The following is a 21,738-nucleotide window of genomic DNA, read 5'->3' on the forward strand; positions in this document are numbered from 1 at the left end:
GGTGTTGTATAGTTTAACTATTGTATGTGCCAAATTTTATTTTCAATGATTTTTAATCAGGTTAAGTCTCACTAATTCTTCAGTCTCACTAATTTGATGCATTTTGACATATTTATGCATCCATGATACACTCCTTACAACTAGAATAAAACCTAGGAGCTGAAAATGTTTTCTGGCCTCTGGTAACCTTGTGCAATTATCTTTTTACCACTTCCTTTTTTTTTTATTAATTTTTAAATTGCAGTATTATAGTTTACAATGCTTTTGAAGTTGCAGTTTCACAGTTGCAGAGCTACTATCCCGACGCCATTTTTCTTTCATGCATAAGGAATGTACCTATTTGTTGTGGCTTCTTTTAATTCATCATAAATATTGCGAGACCTACCCAGACTGCATCGTGTTATTGATAGTTCATTGTACTTTGATTGCTTTCTCCTTAAATGGATAGACCACTGTTTGTTTGTCCTTTCATTGATTGATGAGTATTTGGATTGTTTCCAATTTTTAGCTTTTACAAATAAAACTGCTAAGAACACTCATATATGTTTTATGTAGACATGAATTTTAATTTCCCGTGAGCAATTCTCAGGAATGAAACAATGAAATCAAGTGGTAGAGAAACATCAAACTTAGGAGACAGCCAACATATTTTTCAAAATGGTCGTGTCACTTTATTCTCCTATGAATAATTTATGAAAATTCCAGTTGCTCCAAATCCTCTCCAAGGCTTGCATAGTATATTTTTATTTCTTTCTTGCCAAACAGATTTTTTTAAAAAAAATTCTGGAATGAAATTTTTAATAAACATTTCTAAAATGTTAGTAAATATCAGTGACTCTATCTCCAAAAAGTTACACTCTACACACATACACATATCTGGGATCATTTATCCTGTGGTTGGCTAATGATATTTTTTATTTAAAACAATTGTGCACCTATTAAAATGATTTTTGAATGATTATGTTTGGAGCACAGGGAGTTCTTATCAACTCTGCTGGGAAATACATGGCTTTGTCACACAGTAGCCAGAAAACAAGTGAAAGGGCTTATATTTTCGGCTGCTCGGGTCAGAAACAAGGGTGTGGAAAGTGCTGTATTTTAAATATCTTTCCTGTAATACTTTTTTTTTTTTGCTTTTCGGGTCACACCCGGGGATACACAGGGGTTACTCTTGTTTCAATATCTCAGGAATTACTCCTGGCGGTGCTCAGAGGACCATATGGGATGCTGGCATTCGAACCCAGGTCGGCCGTGGTCAAGGCAAATGGCCTACCTGCTGTGCTATTGTTCCAGCCCCTTTTGTAATATTCTTGTAATGTGCCCAATCCCGATCCCTCCTGAGTTTGTCCCAGATCCCTGCCAGATGCCCTGGATGTCACGTTGTGTCCCTCCAGCCGACCACCCAGCACGACCTTGACAGGCCGGCTGGTTTACTGGCTCCACAGAGGCCTGCAGCCCCAGCTCTGGCAGCAGCACTGAATGAGGCAGAGACATAGGAAGAGGCAGTGTGGGGAAGACTCAGGGACAAGTCCCGGAGCAGCAGTTCTTGGTGTCATGTCCCCAGTTCCGTCCTCAGTGATCCAGGGACACAGCGGCAGTTATAGGCAGTTATAGTGCTTTCTGAGCACCATGCAACTCCTGCGGGACAGGGTTTGCTATGAGGCTCCTGTGTCTTGCGCAAATTTAGCTCTGTCGAGTCTCGTAGATGTTGGTGGACCTCCCTATCCTGTGGGCAGTTGTGGAAATTTGCTGCTGGTTCAGGGTTGAGAGAGGGACTCAAGTAGGTCCTGTGGGAATAAGAAAGCAAGAGAGCTGCACACAGCAGCCTTGCCAATCAGGTGCAGGGGAGTCAGTTCTGTCAGCGGTTCCCTCCCTGGGTTTCCCTGGACTGTCCCTCCTCGAGTCCCCAATCTTTCTACTTTCCCCAATACTTAACCGCTACCCTCCCCCCGGCCCCCAGTCATTCCTAATAGTTGTATATCTGTGCAGGCTAGGTCTAAACGGCACCCCTGCCCCTCCCCCTTCCAATTCCAGGCTAGGCTTTAGGGATATGATGGAAAGCAAAAAGAAAAAAAAAAGTCTTGCCCCATCAGGGAATATAGTATCTGAGGAGAAGGGCTGGATACTTAGTATTACCCTGAACCCTTGAGCCATGACTGTAAACTCTGAGGGTCTGCTTACATGAAGAGTCACCCTATAAAAACAGATGTTAATTTCTGGTGTTTGTAAATGCAGGACAGGACTGTAACTGTTTTCTCTCCCTTATGGTCTATAACGCTGCTCGTGGCTCACTAAAGTGGGCAGGAAGGGAGGTAGTCTCAAAACAAGAGTGCATCTACCTCTGCCTTACCTGTGTTTAGGGAAAGGCCTGACTCAGGGTTGTAACTAGTACAGTCTGCTGAGTAGCTACAGAGCACAGATGACCATGTCCTGCCAGCCCCACTGGGCAGCCGTCAAGCTATACCTGGAGTCCACTTGTTCTGCCCACGTGGGAGAGGAACCCTGTAATTCTATTTCTTGGGGAGCCATAGAGTCAGGCTGGAGTGAAGAACTGTTCCTTGCAAGAAAGGAAAATAGGTCCTAACCTCTACAGCTGTTCTGAATCGCTCATCTTTCCCTCATAGCAAAGAATTGCAGAGGAAATAGTGAAGCAAGATAGTTGCATTGAACAAATCTTGCTTAAAAAGATGTTGAGGGAGAGAAAGAGAGAGAGAGAGACGCATTCAAGAGAGAACAAGATATTCTATCGAGTGGCAAAAGCAAGCCAAGAGACAGAGACAACATTGCAAGGTATAATATGGGCTTTAAGAGCAAGCAGCATAGCATTTTTTAAGAAATTTAAACACTGTGATTTACCACTTTGTTCAACTTGCAATGTTCCAAAACCAATTCTGCCACCAGTGTGATCTTCCCTCCACCTGTGTCCCCAGTTTCCCACCTATTCCCCAATCCTGCCCTGGTAGCAGGCACAAACACACTTACTTTATATCACTTGATACAGTAAAATGGTAAAGGTAAAGGTAAAGGCCCTCCCGTTGATCATCGATTTGCTCTAGCGGGCCCAGTAACGTCTCCATTGGAGACTTTGTTGTTACTGTGTCTGGCATATCGAATACTCTTGGTAGCTTGCCGGGCTCTCCGAGAGGGGTGGAGGAATCGAACTCGGGTCGGCCATGTTGGCCGCTTGTAAGGCGAACGCCCTACCTGCTGTGCTATCGCTCAATAGAATTATCAGAATATAGATCAATAACAGCCAATCTGTGATAATTATTATCTCACTATGTTGTCATTAAAGTCATTGAGAATTTATTCAGCTGGTTAGTGCTGGTGAAGCCTTCTGGTGTGTTATAGTTTTCACTCACTGAGATTGATGGGCTTCTATGTGACTCTCATCAAACGTGCAGTGCTCCCACTAGGATGTCAGTACTGTGAAATTCAGAGGTGTCATGAGGCTGCATATGTGCAATTTATTTGTCACATGAGTCACGTGTATTGGTCCCATCTTGAAGGGATGTGGTTTGAATTCTAGTATCACTACCTTAACATTTTTACATTAGAGAATTTACTCAACTCATGAATATCTGTTTTTTTTAAATCCATAAACATTAATCGTGGGGTACTGCAGGGTACAATTGGGGAAACAGCTGGGGTCAAGGGTGAGCCTCTGAGACATAGCCCAAGTGGACGAGCAGTAGGCTGCCTCTCCCTCGTCAGGAACCCCTTAGTTTCCTGGCAGCGACTCCTCCCTCCCTCCTCAGACAACAGGATGCAATGTGCCATCACTATGTCTAAAATTAAATGTCAGGGACCATTGAGCAAGCTAATTGCCAGCCAGCCAGGGAGAGTGAGGAACCAGAACACCCTGTTCGACTGGTGGCTTGTGTGGGAATTTCCCCCTGGAGGTGTTCATCCACTGTTCCCTTTTCTCTGTTAAAGTACATAAACTTAAGCCCGTTTGCAATAAAATGAGTCTTCTCCCTGCAGAGGATTCCAAAGCATGTATATTTTCTTTTTCTTATGGCTCCGCATACTCACTCTCCCTTAAGGGGCTGTCTTCCTCCCCCATCACAATGTGCAATGGGTGGGATGGGCAGACTGTGACGGCTGGCTCTTCAGTCAATTCTGTGGATCCAGCATGGCAGAATGACAATAAATAATCATTCCCAGACTCTTGTGACAATTAAGAAAATAATTATAAAATATACAGAATAAATAGTGTCAAGTAAAAAAGGAAGTATTATAGAACTATTAGGTTTGCTAAAGGTTACATGAAACAGGGCTGGAGCAATAGTACAGCAAATAGGGCAAGAACTTGCCTTGCAGACACAGGTTCAAATCCCACCACCTTGTATGGTCCTCTTACCACTGCACGGAGTGAACCGTAAGCACAAAGCCAGGAGTAAACTGTGAACATTGCTGGGAGTAGCCCAAACAATCATCCCCCCTATTAAATATATTTTTTAAGGTTGTATGAAACAATATAAAAGATTCCTACTTTTTTTGTGGGTAGTAATGAATTATTATTACCCTGAACCCTTGAGCCATGACTGTAAACTCTGAGGGTCTGCTTATATGAAGAGTCACCCTATAAAAACAGATGCTGACATCTGGTGTTTGTAAATGCAGGACAGGACTGTAACTGTTTTCTCTCCCTTATGGTTTATAATGTTGCTTGTCGCTCACTAAAGTGGGCAGTAAGGGAGGTAGTCTCAAATCAAGAGTGCTTCTACCTCTGCCACCAGTACTATAAAGAAGATAACACCTTCTACAAGATCGTTGTCGGTGATTTTAATGCCAAGATAGAACCAAGAAGATCAGCCGATGAACTCCACATCAGGACCCATGGCCTAGAATGGAACGAACAGGGTGACAGATTGTTTGACTTCATCATGTCAACCAAGACCTTCCATGGTAACTCGCAGTTCCGAAAGGCTGAATCTAAACGCTGGACATGGGAGTCTCCCGGTGAACGGTTCCACAATGAAATAGAACACATCATATTCAATCAGCGGTTTTGCCTAACCGATGTTGCTGTTGTCCAAAAATTCCAAACAAGATCAGACCACCGTCTCCTTCATGAAAAATTCTACCTCACAGAACGAGGAGAAAAGAATGCAAAGTTTAAGAAGAGAACTCCCAGAACGACCACCAACTAGGAGCTCTTTGGCTCTGTTGCAGCAACATGGGAAGATGCCATCATTGACAACATTGATGAGGAATACTATAGAATGATTCAGCACTTCCGTGATTGTGCGAGGAATGCCAAGACAGAGATAACCACGAAAAAACCGCCTTTCTTTGAACACTCTTGAACTTATTCGCAAACGTGGCTTGGCACATGCATCAGGCAACCACAAGCGAACGTCCAAGCTGACAAAACAATACAGAGAAGCCATCAAGGATGACCTCAAGGACAGGAGAGCAGCAGTGCTGGTAGATGCAGAAGAAGCCAGGAAAAGCATTCATATTGTCCGCCTGTCCTTCAACAACTACAAGACCAAGGTAACTGCCCTCCGACATCCTGATGGATCTATCACATCTTCCAGAAGGGCAATGGAGAAGATTATTCATGACTTCTAGTCAGATCTCTTTAATAGCCACATCCACTAGCCCACATACTACATTCTGCATGATGTATATGTCGTTCCCAATGTTCTCCCTTCTGAAATCCAACATGCCATCTCGTCGGTAAAGAAACAAAGAGCACCCGGCCCAGACAAGATCAGACCTGAACACCTGAAGAACTTACCATCAGTACTCATCTATACACTGGCTCGGTTCTTCACACACTACCTTTCTGAATGCAAGGTTCCATCCCAATGGAAAACCAGCAGGACTATACTACTATGCAAGAAGGGAGACATCGACGACATTGGCAACTATCACCCAATCTGCCTATTGTCTGTCATCTACAAACTATTCACTCGAGTCATCCTGAATAGGATTAGCAGAACACTAGATGAAGGACAATCATGTGAACAAGCTGGATTCCGAAAAAGATTCAGTACCATCGACCATACCCACACGATTACTAAGCTCATTGAGGTTTCTCAGGAGTTCAAGATGCCGCTCTGTCTAACGTTCATTGATTTAAAGAAGGCCTTTGATTCTGTTGAGACGGAAGTGGTCATCAAAGCCCTAGCCAATCAGGGCATACAAACTCGATACATCAGGATCCTCCGTGAGCTGTATTACGAATTCACTACCAGAATCTCACCATTCTACAGAGAAGTAATCATCCATGTCAAGAGAGGGGTTCGGCAGGGGCATACCATTTCACCAAAACTCTTCAGTGCCACCCTTGAGAACATCATGCGACGACTGGAATGGGAAAGAATGGGAGTGAAGATAGATGGTCGGCAACTACACCACCTCTGCTTTGCTGATGACATCATTTTAATAACACCAAACATCAGCCAAGCGGTACAAATGCTGACCGACTTTGACCATGAGTGTGGAAAGGTAGGACTACAGCTGAATCTTAACGAAGACAATGTTTATGAGAAATAGCCTCTTTCTTGAAGCTCCATTCGCTCTGAACAGAACCACCATCTCCGAATGCAACAGTTATATATACCTAAGTCGAGAAATCAACATGATGCATGACCTGGCACCTGAGTTGCTCAGGAGAAAGAGAGCGGCTTGGAATGTCTTCAAGAGTGTTGAAGAAATAACTAAGAGGACAAAGAACCACCAGCTCCGAGCACATCTCTTGGATTCCACTGTTCTTCCTGCATTAACATATGCCTCAGAGACCTGGGCCCTACGAAAAAAGGATGAGAACGCTATTCAGGTCTCTCAAAGAGGAATCGAAAGAGCTATGCTTGGAGTATCACACTTCACTCAAATGAGATAAAATCAGGAGTTCTGATCTCCATCAACAGTCAAGAATCAGGGACGCTGTCTCATTTGCCAAAGCATCAAATATCAGATGGGCTGGACACATAATGAGGTTTACAGATAACCGCTGGACTAGAGCCATTACTGACTGGATTCCACGGGAAGTCATAAGATCGCTTGGACGCCCACCTACAAGATGGTCAGACTTCTTTGTCAAGACCCTGAATGATCGGTTTGAGGCTCTGCATGTTCCTAGAATGAACAGATGCCATTGGGCTACACTAGCACACAACAGGGATGAATGGAGACGTTACTGGCATCCGCTCGAGTAAATCGATGAATAACCGGGGATCAAGTGATCAAGTGATCAATCAATGAATTGGAAAACATTGGTGGAGCCTGAGTACATCAGTGGTAGAGGATCAGACTTGCAGAATTGTAGGAAGATTTAAATTTGATTACTGGTAACACCTCACACATAAAAGCATTGCCATATGGAGTTCCGAGTTCCAGGTTCCACAACCAAAAAAGCAATTTTTCTGCTCTGCAGCTAAATCTGCAACACTCAGTGTGTAGGCAACCATGGTCCTCAGCTTCCAGAGCAGCCACAAACAACACAGGGAATGGAAAAGGGAAAACACCATTAGTAAATTACTCTCTAGAATATAACATAGTTTATAGTTTGGGACTGGATTCACTTCTTGGTTAGATTGTGGATGGAAGTTTTCTCTAGCTTTTGTTCAATTTAATAGGTGTCCATTGGCTTTAAGAATACTCTATGGCTTTAAAATAGATATAATGTGTCATGATCACGATCACAATCATCCTGTTGGTTGTCGATTTCCTTGAGCAGGCACCAGTAATGTTTCCTTCTTCCTAGCCCTGAGATTTTAAAAGAGCCATTTCAATGATCTTTCAGGATTAGGAGAATGAGACCCATCATTGTACTGGTATTTGGCATATTGAATAGGACACGGGAAGTTTGCCAGACTGCCATGCGGGCAGGATACTTTGGGTAGCCTGCCAGGTTCTCCAAAGGAAAAAATAAGATAATAAGATGTCGTGCAGCCGCGAATGTGGCTGTGCGCTTCTGGGAGCTCGGTTTTAAATTCTCTGCATCTCGGCCGTTGATGGGACCAAACTGGCTCTGGCAGCAGCTGGTGGGTGTGATGCCTACCTACTGGAAGATGGAGGGTCTAGGTGGAGAAGGCCCAGTCCCAATGCGAGTAGGCTTGGAGATCTCAGCCCCGGGACCCGCATGCCCTGGGTTCCTCTGCCAGTTCTTTCATGCATGAGGCCCGTCTGGACGTGTGGAGAGTGGTCCCAGTATGGCCGTGGCTGGCTCCAGAGGTCCTCAGCTGCTGGGGCTCTGCTCGGGGCCGGGGGGGGGGGAGGAGAGAAACTCAACCCATATATATATATTATATAACCCATACATAATATATAACATATATATATATATATATATATAGTGGGTTGGAGCGATAGAACAGCAGTAGGGCATTTGCCTTGCACGTAGCCAACATGGCCGACCTGAGTTTGATTCCTCCGCCCCTCTCGGAGAGCCTGGCAAGCTACTGAGAGTATCTCCCCGACACGGAAGAGCCTGGCAAGCTACCCGTGATGTATTCAATATGCCAAACACAGTAACAACAAAGTCTCTAATGGAGACGTTACTGGGCCCGCTTGAGCAAATTGATGAACAACGGGAGGACCGTGACCGTGATATATAATGTGTATATATAAAAACATATATATGCTTTATTCAAACATATATTTATATATATGCTTTATTTAAACACTGTGGTTTACAAGATTGTTCATCATGCAGTTGATTTGGGCTTTTATGCCAACACCAATCCCACCACCCGAGTGACCTTACTTCCACCAGTGTCCCCATTTTGCCAACCACCCCCAAGCCTGATCCTTTAGCAGACACACAACTTAAGCATTAAAAAAAAATCCTCCAGACAAGTATCAGATACACAGGTATCTGAGTGCCAGGATCATTACCTCAAAAATCACGTGCTTTCTGTAACGACTTTAAGAATTAGGTGTCCTCCCATTTGACAGAAGGAGTCTTCCAAAAACAAGCTGTAGGCTGGGGCTGAGCGTGAGTCAGACCAGTTGGTCCTTCTGGCTCCCAGCCTCTCGGATCTGAGTCATCCTTCCCCGCGACTGTCTGTCCAAGCCCACGTCCCGGACATCTCCATTGGCTCAGTATAAAAACCTTAAGATGTTATTAGTAGTATTTTAAAAAGGCAGGTCTTTAAAAATACTAGACGAACAAATGGTTTAAAACTAATCTTTTAAAAAAAATTAACGACAAATAGCACAGTGGTAGGGTGTTTGCCTTGCACGCAGCCAACATGGTGGACTTGAGTTCGATTCCTCTGCCCCTCTCGGAGAGCCCGGCAAGCTACCCATGACGTATTCGATATGCCAAACACAGTAACAACAAGTCTCATGATGGAGACGTTACTGGGCCCGCTCGAGCAAATCGATGAACAACGGAAGGACCTTGACCATGATTCTTTTATATTGCTTGTTACTACTAAATGGCTAAAAGAAGGATCAAAAATACATTAGTAAAAAAATTGTGAAAATTATAATGTCTCACCAGGCGTTGTTAAGTCTGGGGATTTATTAAGCTGTTCGTTACTAGTCTTCTGTGTTATTACTTTGTTTGTTGGGTTTGATTGGCTTCTATTCACTTTCCCATCTAGTTTGGTGTGGTCCTATGGAATTTCAGTCCTGGGGAAAAAAATTTACAAATATAATTTTATTAAAAATATTTTTGTATGGACTTCTGTCTTACAGCACCAACACCTTCACCTCCACTGCCCCCCCTCCCCCCCCCAGCAATCAACCATGTGGTTCGAGTCATTTGCCTTGAATACCAGTCTATGGCTTTTAAAGTTCTGAACATATGAACAGTTAAAGCTGAGATGCATTCCCACAGTTGGTAGACTGCTCATTTGGGCTAGAGCTCATTCAGGGGATGCTCCTAAATAAGTTTCCATTTATAACAGAGGCACAGGCAAAAAAGCAAAAATTTCACATTTAATCAGAGTACAGAAGAAAACTCTTCATGTTTAATGGAAATGGTAACCTTGAAATACTTGGGCACTCATCTCCGAGAAAAGCAGAAAGACCCAAATCCTATAACACGATGAGCCCATGAAGCTCAGAATTGCATAGTAAAAGTTATTTCATGGAATCCAATAAGAAAGCATCCAATGGACACTTTAAATTTTAAGTAGCCAATTAATCATCTTCGCTTATATTTAAACTAGTATATGAGTCACCTTTTTTCATGAGTGACTTCAAATATAGATAATTTGTAGGCATGATTCTTTACAAAATATTTAAACAAAATTATTTCAAGGTTTATCCTATTCCACAGTTATATTACATTTCAGTTGCAAAATACACGTAAAGTTGAAAGGTGTGAAATTATTTTTTCAACCAGGACTATAAATTATGTGCTAGAAATATGGGGTCACTTTCTGTAGTCACAGCAAATGTTCAAGGGGCAAAGTTAACTTTCTGAAAGTTCACTTTTATAGAATGCATGGAAATCAACTGCCACACTGGTGCAGAATTCAAGCAAACTAAAATACTTGTGCAGTTCTGTTACTTAATAATTTTTATATAGGGCAATATAATACAATAGAAGATAAGTGCCACATAATATCAGAAATACAGGTGTCCTAGCTTTGTTACATTTTTTTTTCTTTTCGGGTCACACCTGGCGATGCTCAGGGGTTATTCCTGGCTTTGCACTCAGGAATTACTCCTGGCAGTGCTCAGGGGACCATGTGGCATGCTGAGAATCAAACTCAGGTTGGTCACGTGCAAGGCAAATGCCCTACCCGCTGTGCGATTGCTCCAGGCCCGCTTTGTTACTTTTTAGTCTGAAAGATTAGTTGATATTTATTGTGCCTGCAACTTTCTTGCCTATACAATAAATAGGCTGAGATGACAATCGATTGAAATAATGTATGACACACAGCAATAGACTTGGTGAAACTTTTCCTCTCCCCTTCTCTTTATCTTCAGAGAAAAGAAGCCCCTATTAACAGAGTAGGGCTGGGGCGATAACACAGCGGTCGACCAGGGTTCAATTCTTCCACCCCTCTCAGAGAGCCGGGCAAGCTACCTAGAGTATCCCGCCCACACTGCAGAGCCTGGCAAGCTACCCGTGAAGTATTCTATATGCCAAAAACAGTAACAAGTCTCATAATGGAGACGTTACTGGGCCCGCTTGAGCAAATTGATGATCAACAGGAGGACAGTGCTACATGCTACAGATTTGTAATTGGATCACCTTTGCTAATGAGTAACCAGGGTTAAAGTGCCTGAATGTAGGTGTGACTGTGGTCCACTCACCCCACTCCCTGCCAACCACTGCAAAAGTCCAGTCGTCTGTTCTTTTCACATAGTGTGAGAACAGGGAGCATAATGGTATTTGGCTTTGCTAAAGCTCGAGTTAATAGTCATTGCTATAGGTTCAAAGGTGTTCTTTTTAGCTAGAAAATCAGACTGCTCTCTCATATGGAGTCTGAGTATATTTCGATTTGTCTGTTATATTTTGAATTAATTTAAAGTCTAAATTATTTATCCCTTGATTTATACTTAATTTATAATTAATTATTACCCACATGATCCTCTGACCTCATCTCCTCAACATTTATCTCTTTCATCAATGACTCTGAACATGCCATTTCCACAGGCTAGTCATATTTTCATAGAGCATTCCTTTTTACCTGGAATTTTGCATTCCATGGCTGACAATTTTATCACTGAAGACTCTACTTAATTCTTTTATTATTATTTCCTAGTCACTATTTTTAGACCATGGAAACATCGCTTACTTATTTTTTCTGTTCCAGGATATTATATTTCAATCAAACATGGAGTCCCATTATTGTTTAGAATGTAACTGAAGATAAATACTTGTTTGCTTGTTGATCGATCAAATATTAAAGATCTTTGGTATTATTTTCAATATCTTTTTCATGGCAGATAGAAATCCCTTCTTTTAATTTCAATAATTCACTCTATAGCTTCTGCTTCAGCTCTCCATCTATGGCAGATGTAACTGTCCCCTTTTCTTTTGTATGTGTAAATCTAGGAACTTTTACTAAGGATGTCAATTAGCATTTATTATTGTATTTTATTTTACTAAAATTTTTATTGATTGATATTGTGTGATTTGCAAGACTATTAATGATGTTTTCTCATGCACATAATTCCAACACCACATGCATCATCAGTGTACCCACCTAAGGATCCAATTGACTTGTATTTCTGGATTATGAATGCCTTTACCTATAACTCTTAACCATTGTATGACTTCTTTGAGAAAATATTTGTTCTGGTTCCTTGTTCTACCTTCATTTTTTTGCTTTGGAGTCATGCCCAGTTGTGCTCAGGACTTATCATAGCTCTGCACTCTGGTGGGGTTCAGGAGAACATTTTAGGTGCTAGGGATTGATGCTGATTTGGTGGCATGCAAGACAAGTGTCTTACCCACTGTATTATCTTTAGCTCTCTGATATACATTTTAATTTATTTTTATTAATTTTTGGAGGGTTTTGGGTCTCACCTTCCTGTGTTCAGAGCTTATTCCTGGATTTGTTCTCATGAGTCACTCCTGGCAATATTCAGGGGGCCATATATAAATTAAATCACAGTATACTGAATGCAATGCAAGTGCCTTAGTCCATGTGCTATCATCCACTCCCTTTTCCCATCTTTATTTATTTATTTTTTGTTTGGTTTTTGGCTCTGCACTCAGCAATATCTCCTAGAAAGCTCTCCTCTTTCATTTTTAAAATTAGATTGTTTTCTTGTTATATATTTGTATAATCATTTATATATTTAATACTTTACCAGATAATTTGAAAATAGTTTCTTCCAAATTCAGGAAAGTGGAAAAAACATCCCATGCTCATGTATCGGGAGAATCAATACAGTTAAAATGACCATCCTACCTAAGCTCATGTATAGATTCAATGCAAATCCCATCCAAATTCAGATAACATTCTTCTAAGATCTAGAAAAATCAATAATAAAGTTTGTATGGAATCAGAGAAGACCATGAATAGCCAGAACCATATTTAAACACACAAATTGGGAAGGATTTCATTACCTAACTTGTAACTGCATTATAAAGCTATAGTGATCAAAACTGTGTGGTACTGGGAAAAAGGGAATCTGGGAACACTGGTGGAGGGAAGTTGACATTGGTGGAGGAATTGGCTTTGAATTATTGTATGCCTAAAACACAACTATCAGTAACTTTGTAAATCATGGCTCTTTAATAAAAAAATAAATAAATAAGCACAAGGAGAATTAGTCTAAAAAAACCCAAGATAAAATAATTTCTTACATTCTATATGTTACTATTTTATTTTATTGGTTGTTTCTTTAGTCCGGTGAGGCTTCTTAAGTTTTACAGTCTAACAATAGTTTTTCTTTTGTTGCTTGTATTCTTGGTCTATATTTTAAATGAATATTGCTGCTTTAAAGCTAGCTTTTCCCTTTTCCTGCTAACATGTTTATATTTTAAGTTATTATGCTTAAGTTGTTCATTTATTTTGAATTGATTTTTCAAGTTGTGGAAAATAGGCATCCAATTTCATTTTTTAGTATGTGCTCATGTCTTTTCTTATTAACACAATTTATTGAAGATACAATACTTATTCCATATTATTCTTGGCTCCGTTGTCAAATATTGGTGATCATATATGAGAAAATAATTTATGATTAGTAACCTGTCACCTGCCTCCCGTTGTTCATCGATTTGCTCGAGTGGGCCCAGTAACGTCTCCATCATGAGACTTGTTGTTACTGTATCTGGCATATCGAATAGGTCACGGGTACATTGACAGGCTTTGCCGTGAGGGCGAGATACTCTCGGTAGCCTGCTGGGCACTCTGAAAGGGGCGGAGGAACCAAACCCGGATCGCCGGGGTCAGGCACAGACAAGGCAAACGCCCTACCGCAGTGCTATCGCTCAAGGCCAATTTATGATTATGTTAAATTATTTTTTTCAATTTCATTCTAGTAAATCTTTTTAATGAATTCTGAAAAAAAATTGTGATGTCTCCACTTTAATTTATTTTTAAAAACAGGAATGGCTTACTATTTGGCATTTTTCAGAAATTAAAATTTTTATTAATATTAGTGAAATACCATGAGGTACAGTTGTAGATTTACAATTTTTTGTGCTTGGGTTTCGATTATACAATGATCAAATACCCATCCCTCTACCAGTGCCCATTTTACACCACCATGGATAATATCCCCCCCACCCCCATCCCCCCCCATCCCACCCTGCCTCTATGGAAGGGCAATCCCTTGTGTTCTCTCTCTTCTTTTGGGTGTTGTGGTCTGCAAAAGAGGCATTGAGTGGCAAACATGTTCAGTCCATAGTCTACTTTTGACATGCATCTCCCCTCCTGGGAGGATCCTCCAAACATCCTTTATTTGGTGCTCCCTTCTCTATCTGAACTGCCCTTTCCCCTAGAATGCCCGGCTGAACTCTAAGCTATGGAGCAATCCTCCTGGTGCTGATCTCAGCTATTCTTGGGTATTAATCTCATACTTTGTTACTTTATATCCCCCAGATGAATGCAATCTTTCTATGTCTATCCCTCTCTTTCTGACTCATTTTGCTTAGCATGATACTTTCCATGTTGGACCACTTGTATGTAAATTTCATGACTTCATCTTTTCTAACAGCTACATAGTGCTCAATTGTGTAGATGTACCAAAGTTTCTTTAACCAATCATCTGTTCTTGGGCACTCAGGTTATTTCCAGATTCTGGCTATTGTAAAGAGTGCTGCAATAAACAGGCAATTGCAGATGTCACTTCGACTATACACTTTTGCCTCTCTGGGATATATTCCCAGGAGTGGTATTGCTGGGTCAAATGGAAACTCAATTTCTAATTTTTTGAGAATCGTCCATACTGTTTTCCAGAAGGGCTGAATCAGTCGACATTCCCACCAACAGTGAAGGAGTGTCCCTTTCTCGCCACATCCATGCCAGCATCGGTTGCTTTTGTTCTTTTGAATGTGGGCCAGTCTCTGAGGGGTGAGATGGTATTTCATTGTGGTTTTGATCTGCATCTTCCTGATGATTAATGATGTAGAGCATTTGCTCATGTGCTTTTTTGCCATTCGGATTTCTTCTTTGAGAAAGTTTCTGTTCATTTCATTGCCCCATTTTTTGATGGGGTTGGATGTTTTCTTCTTGTGGAGTTCAACCAGTATTTTATATATCCTTGATATCAACCCCTTGTCAGATGTGTATTCGACGAATATCCTTTCCCATTCTGTAGACTGTCTTTGTATTTTGGTCACTGTTTCTTTGGAGGTGCAGAAGCTTCTTAGTTTAAGATAGTCCCATTTATCTATCTCTGTTTTCACTTGCTCGGCCAGTGGCGTGGCATCTTTGAAGATACCATTAGCTTCAATGTCATGGAGGGTTTTGCCAACTTTGTCTTCAATGTACCTTATGGTTTCTGGTCTGATGTAGAGGTCTTTAATCCATTTTGATCTTACTTTTGTATATGGTGTTAGGCAGAGTTCTGAGCCCATTTTTTTGCATGTAGCCATCCAGTGATGCCAGCATAATTTGTTAAAGAGGCTTTCCTTACTCCACTTCACATTTCTTGCACTGTTATCGAAGATTAGATGATCATATGATTGAGGGGAGATGTCAGTGTGTTCAACGCTGTTCCATTGGTCTGCGGTTCTGCCTTTGTTCCAGTACCATGCTGTTTTGATTATTAGTGCTTTGTAGTAGAGTTTGAAGTTAGGGGGGTTGATTCCTCCCATTTTTTCCCCCAAGAATTGCTTTAGCTGTTCGTGGGGGCTTATTGTTACATATAAATTTCAGGAGTGTTTGCTCCATTTCTTTGAAGAATGTCATGGGTATCCTTATAGGGATTGCATTGAATTTATACAATGCTTTCGGTAGTATTGCCATTTTGACAATGTTAATTCTCCCAACCCATGAGCAGGGGATATCTTTCCATTTCGTCGTGTCCTCTTTTATTTCCTATAGTAGCGTTTTGTAGTTTTCTTTGTACAGGTCCTTTACTTCCTTAGTTAAGCTGATTCCTAGGTATTTGATTTTCTGGGGCACAATTGTGAACAGGATTGTTTTTTTCATGTAGCTTTCCTTTCTCTCACTGTTTGCGTATAGGAAAGCCATGGACTTTTGGGTATTGATTTTATAGCCTGTAACTTTACTATACAAGTCTATTGTTTCTAGGAGTTTTTTGGTGGAGGTTATTGGGTTCCCTAAGTATAGTATCATATCATCTGCAAATAGTGAGAGCTTGATTTCTTTTTTTCCTACCTGAATGCCCTTAATATCTTTTTCTTGCCTAATCGCTATTGCAAGTACTTCCAGGACTATATTGAACAGCAGTGGAGGGAGTGGGCATCCTTGTCTCGTCCCTGATCTTAGAGGGAAGGCTCTCAGTTTTTCCCCATTGAGGATGATGCTTGCTGTAGGCTTGTGGTAGATGGCTTTAATTATGTTGAGGAAGGACCCATCTACACCCATTTTGGCTAGGGTTTTCATCATAAAGGGTTGCTGGATCTTGTCTAATGCTTTCTCTGCATCTATTGATATGATCATATGCTTTTTATCTTTTCTTTTGTTGGTATGATGGATTATGTTGATTGATTTCCGAACGTTAAACCATCCTTGCATCCCTGGGATGAATCCTATTTGGTCATGTTGTATGATCTTTTTGATGAGTGGTTGGATTCTATTTGCTAGTAGTTTGTTGAGGATCTTTGCATCTGTGTTCATCAGGGATATCGGCCTGTAATTCTCTTTCTTTGTAGTATCTCTGTCTGCTTTTGGCATCAGTGTGATTTTTGCTTCGTAGAAACTGTTCAGAAGTGTTTTTGATAGTTCAATTTCGTGGAAAAGCTTAAAGAGAATTGGGAGTAAGTCCTCTTTAAAGATTTCGAAGAACTCACTAGTGAATCCATCCGGGCCAGGACTTTTGTGCTTGGGGAGACTTTTTATTACCATTTCAATTTCCTTGATATTTATAGGTCTGTTCAGGTATTCCAGGTGTTCTTCGTTCAGCCTTGGGAGTCTGTAGGAGTCTAGGAATTTATCCATTTCCTTGAGGTTTTGATGTTCTGTGTCATAAAGCTTCTCAAAGTACTCCCTGAGGATCCTTTGAATTTCTGTAGTTTCTGTTGTAATGACCCCCTTTTCATTTCTGATTCGGTTTATTAGGGTTTTCTCTCTCCCTTTCTTTGTTCGTTTTGCTAGGGGCTTATCGATCTTGTTAATTTTTTCGAAGAACCAGCTCTTGGTTTCATTGATCTTTAGGATTGTTTTTTGGGTTTCCATCTCATTAATCTCTGCTCTGAGTTTTATTATTTCCTTCCTCCTGTTCGAGTTGTGCTCCTTTTGTTCCTTCTCCAAGCTCTTAAACTGTGAGATTAGGTTACTTATGTGTGCTCGCTCCTCCTTCCTGAGGAATGCTTGTAGAGCTATAAACAAAGTTTTTCTTTGTCCCATAAGTTTTGGTAACTCGTGTTCTCATTTTCATTCATTTCTAGGAATCTTTTAATTTTCTCTTTAATTTCCTGTCTAAGCCACTCATTGTTTAATAGCGCACTGCTTAATTTCCAGGTGTTTGATTTAGTTTTCTGTTTTTGTGTGTGATTTACTTCTAATTTCAGCGCATTATGGTCTGAGAAGATTGTTGATATAATCTATATCTTTTTAATTTTATGGAGGCATGTTTTGTGGCTCAACATGTGGTCTATCTTGGAGAATGTTCCATGTACGCTTGATAAGAATGTATATTCAGCTTTTTGAGGATGAAGTGTCCTGTATATATCTACTAAGTCCCTTTCTTCCATTGTTTCCCTCAGATGAAGTATGTCCTTGCTAAGCTTAAGTCTGGTTGATCTATTAATAGGTGACAAAGCGGTATTGAATTCTCCCACTAGTATTGTTTTGCTATTGATATCTTTTTCCAAATCTGTAAGTAGTTGTTTTAAGTACTTCGCTGGTCTCTCATTAGGTGCATATACATTTATTATTGTAAGTTCTTCCTGTTGTACAGATCCTTTGATCAATAAGAAATGGCCTTCACTGTCTCTTATGACCTTCTTTACTCTGAAATCGATGTGGTCTGATATTAGGATGGCTACCCAGCTTTTTTATGGGAGCTGTTTGCCTGTAGGATTGTTTTCCAGCCTTTGACTCTGAGTCTGTGTTTGCTTTGACTATTGAGATGTGTTTCTTGCAGGCAGCAGAATGTTGGGTTCAATTTTCTAATCCATCCTGCCACTCTGTGTCTTTTAATTGGAGCGTTTAGCCCATTGACATTGAGAGAGATTATTGTTATGGGATTTTGTCCCATTGTTCTGTTGAAATTTGTTGTATTTGAGGGGCCTGTCTTGCCTTAAAGTTGCCCATTTAGTTGTTCTTGTAACCATGGTTTTGAGTCTATGAAGTTCCTGAGCTGTTGTTTGTCTGTGAAACTGTGTGTTGTTCCTTCTATTATGAATGAGAGTCTCTCTGGGTAAAGTATTTTTGGGGAGGCATTTATTTCATTGAGTTTCTTCACTATGTCCCACCACTGTTTTCGGGCCATGAGGGTTTCATCAGAAAAAATCAGCTGTAAATTTTAAGGATGCTCCTTTGTAAGAGATTTCTTTCTTCGATCTTGCTGTTTTCAGAATTTTGTCTCTGTCTAAGATTTTGGTCATTTTGATCAGAATGTGTCTTGGGGAATTTTTATTCGGATTTCTTCTAGCGGGTACCCTTCGGGCCTCCTGAATGTGGTCACAAGTTTTCTTCAGCTCTGGAAACGTTGTAGCAATGATGTCTTTGACAGTTTCTTCTTCATCAAGATTTTCTTCCTGTCCCTCTGGGACTCCAATAATTCTTGTTACCCCTCTTGCCATCTGTTCCCAAATTGTGAGTCTCTTTTCCATTTTCTGCTCTTTTCTGGAGAGTCTATGAACTTCATCTTTGAGCTCACTGATTCTGTTCTCAGCAGGTGTTACTCTACTGCTGAGGCTTTCCACTGAGTTTTTCAATTTGCCTACCAGATTTTTCAGGTCTGACATTTCCGATTTCATTTTCCTCATTTCTGCCTTCAAATCCTCTTGTCTTCTATTGGCATTGCTTTCCATTGATTCTTTTAGTTCCCTAAGCATCCTAAGTAGCTCCCTTCTGAATTCCTTGTCAGAGAGGTTGTCTAACACTTCAGTACTGTTGGTGTCATCTGGGCTAGACTCTTCAATAAGAAAGTTTGGTGGGCTTTTGCATTGCTTTACCATTGTGACAAGTGTGGCTTAGTCCTTCACGTTCACTGTTACTATTCTGTTTGATATGCAGTGTGAGTTGAGATAGGCTTATGAGTTATTGGCTACTGTGTTTCTAGTGGCTGAGCTAAAACAGAGAAGATTCCATCTAAGAGGGTAGCTTATGGTTCCTATGGCATATGTAGTGGGAGAATATCTCGTGGCCACGTTAGCGGCCGCGGCTCTGAAAAGGGTCTGTGGCACTGGGCGCCAGGTTGTACCTGGTTGGAATAGGAGACCTTCAGCTTTGTTGCTGAGAGGTGGGCCTCCGTTCCTGTCCTGCGCAGATCAAGGGAGAAAACCTCAGAAATTAAATTTTTTTTAAAAATAAAATCACCAAGAGATACACAGTTACAAAAATGTTAATGTTGGGTTTTTGTCATAACGCTTTCCAACACCCCTCCTACCAGTTTTCCTCCTTCTACTCCCCACCCACATTCTGCATCTAAAGCACACATTTTCCTTTCTGTAGTTTTGTCAATCTGTCTATTCTGTCTGCCCCCACCTCCCTCCCTTCCTCTTCCTCTCTCTCTCTCTCTCTCTCTCTCTCTCTCTCCTTTTAGGTATTATGGTTTGCAATACAGTTGCTTAAATGTTATAATATCTATCTTTTTTTTTACCTATTTTCAGCACTCAATTCTTGTCCAGAGTTATCATGTACTATTTGGAGATTTTATTATTATATATATTTTTTCACTCTTGCTTTTTTATTTTATGAAAAATTTTATTGGAATTTTGATAAGGCATACACTGAAGCTGTTTTATTGAGAACAGTTGTCTTTAAGTATATTAACTTTCACAGCTCATGAATATGGAATATCTTTTATTTGATTGTCTTCTAGTTTACAGTCAAATTTTTAGTATATTTAATGGTTAAAATCAATCCCAAGTGCTTAATATTTAACATAATTGTAAATGACATTGGTTTATTTATTTTTCAAGTAATTTGTTGTTCTGCACAGAAATAAAACTGATTTCTGAATTGAGTTTGAATTTCACAACTTTGCTGCAGTGTCTTTGCTTGACTCGTATATGTCTACAAGGACTATCTGGTCTTTGGGTGATGTCAAGTCCATTTCACCGCACCGCCCTCCAACCCTCCAACCCCCTGTTTTCTGAACCATGGCTAAAAGAAGCTGATGTCAGTTCATGGATGACTTTGGGGTCCAATTCCAGGACCACGATCTGTGTGTTCATTACAGAATATGTGCTACTTGAGTGGACATTACTTCTCCTGGGCTCTTTGGCATATGGTGCTGATGACAGGAGTGAAACCAAATGAACTGTGTCTGAGCCCTTGGAGGTACAAAGCTGTTTCCAGATCTATAGTTGGTGGAACATGATCATGAGTCAGCTGCCTTCTTAAAATAGTCTTCTTATTTTTAGATTGTCCCAGGTTTTTAAAAAAAAAATTTTTTTTTACAACATACTGTCTGGATCCCATAACTCCCATAAGAGAACATTTATCTATATATGGATACCAGATTGTTACTGCTGAGAAGGGAGAGCTTTTCAGTTACTCTGCCATTATGTCAACTTTACGTACTGGGCTTATTGAAATGATCATAACTATCACTGTTTTATTTATGGGAAGTAATGGCAAGTGCTGTTCAAATAAATGAGTAATGTATACAGATAATGTACCCTCAAAATCAGAGAACTTTTAGTTGAATATTTTCATAATAAAAGAATTCACATATATGATGTTTTTCTAGAAAATGTTGATAAATAACCATAAAAAATAAATATGGAGATCATACACTTATTTTATGAAGTGGTGTTATGGATTTATTTTTCAAAATTGTTCAAGAACCAGGAATTAATATGGATAGAAAGTGCTCAGTGACTATTTTTTCACACATGTATATTAATGGATAAATAAATGATTGAAGGACAAGAGAGAGAAAGAGTTCAATGGACTAGAGTGCATACCTTGCCTATACAAGCCCCAGATCAATCTCTGACACTGCATGATTCAATAAGAACTTCCAGAAGTGCCCTGAGCGCCAAGCACCAAGTTGAGATTTTCCCTGAGTACCTTGGGTATAAGCACAAAATACACATAAATAAATGACTAAATGTTTAACTAGGATCTTTTCTGAGAGGTAAAAGACTGATAGCAACTAAGCTAAATTATATAATTTTGGCAAAGGCAGTCTAAATCAGTGTATTGTTAGAAAGTAATACAAACTCTATGCACACTACAATAAGCAGCTGTTGTGTAAATAACCAAAACAGTATGTTTAAATGGCTAAGTAGTAACTCTGATTCAGAAATGACCAGCCTTTGCTGAAAAGCTTCTAATTAATCTAATTGATTAATTAAATTCATGCTGAAGAGATATTTTAAAATTCAAACTTCCTAATTGTTTATCAATGGGCATTATTCACATTCTGCTTTATCTGTTAGCTTTTCCTTGAGCTTCTTAAAGATAGCTGAAGAACTGAGAAAAACGTTTTGGAAACACTTATCTCTTATTGAATGGGCTTTAAAATAAATGCGTAGAATAAAGTTGAATACATAGC

The sequence above is a fragment of the Sorex fumeus genome, unplaced genomic scaffold (genome assembly GCF_029834395.1).
Source record: "Sorex fumeus unplaced genomic scaffold, SorFum_2.1 ptg000024l, whole genome shotgun sequence".
Lineage (NCBI taxonomy): Eukaryota > Metazoa > Chordata > Mammalia > Eulipotyphla > Soricidae > Sorex > Sorex fumeus.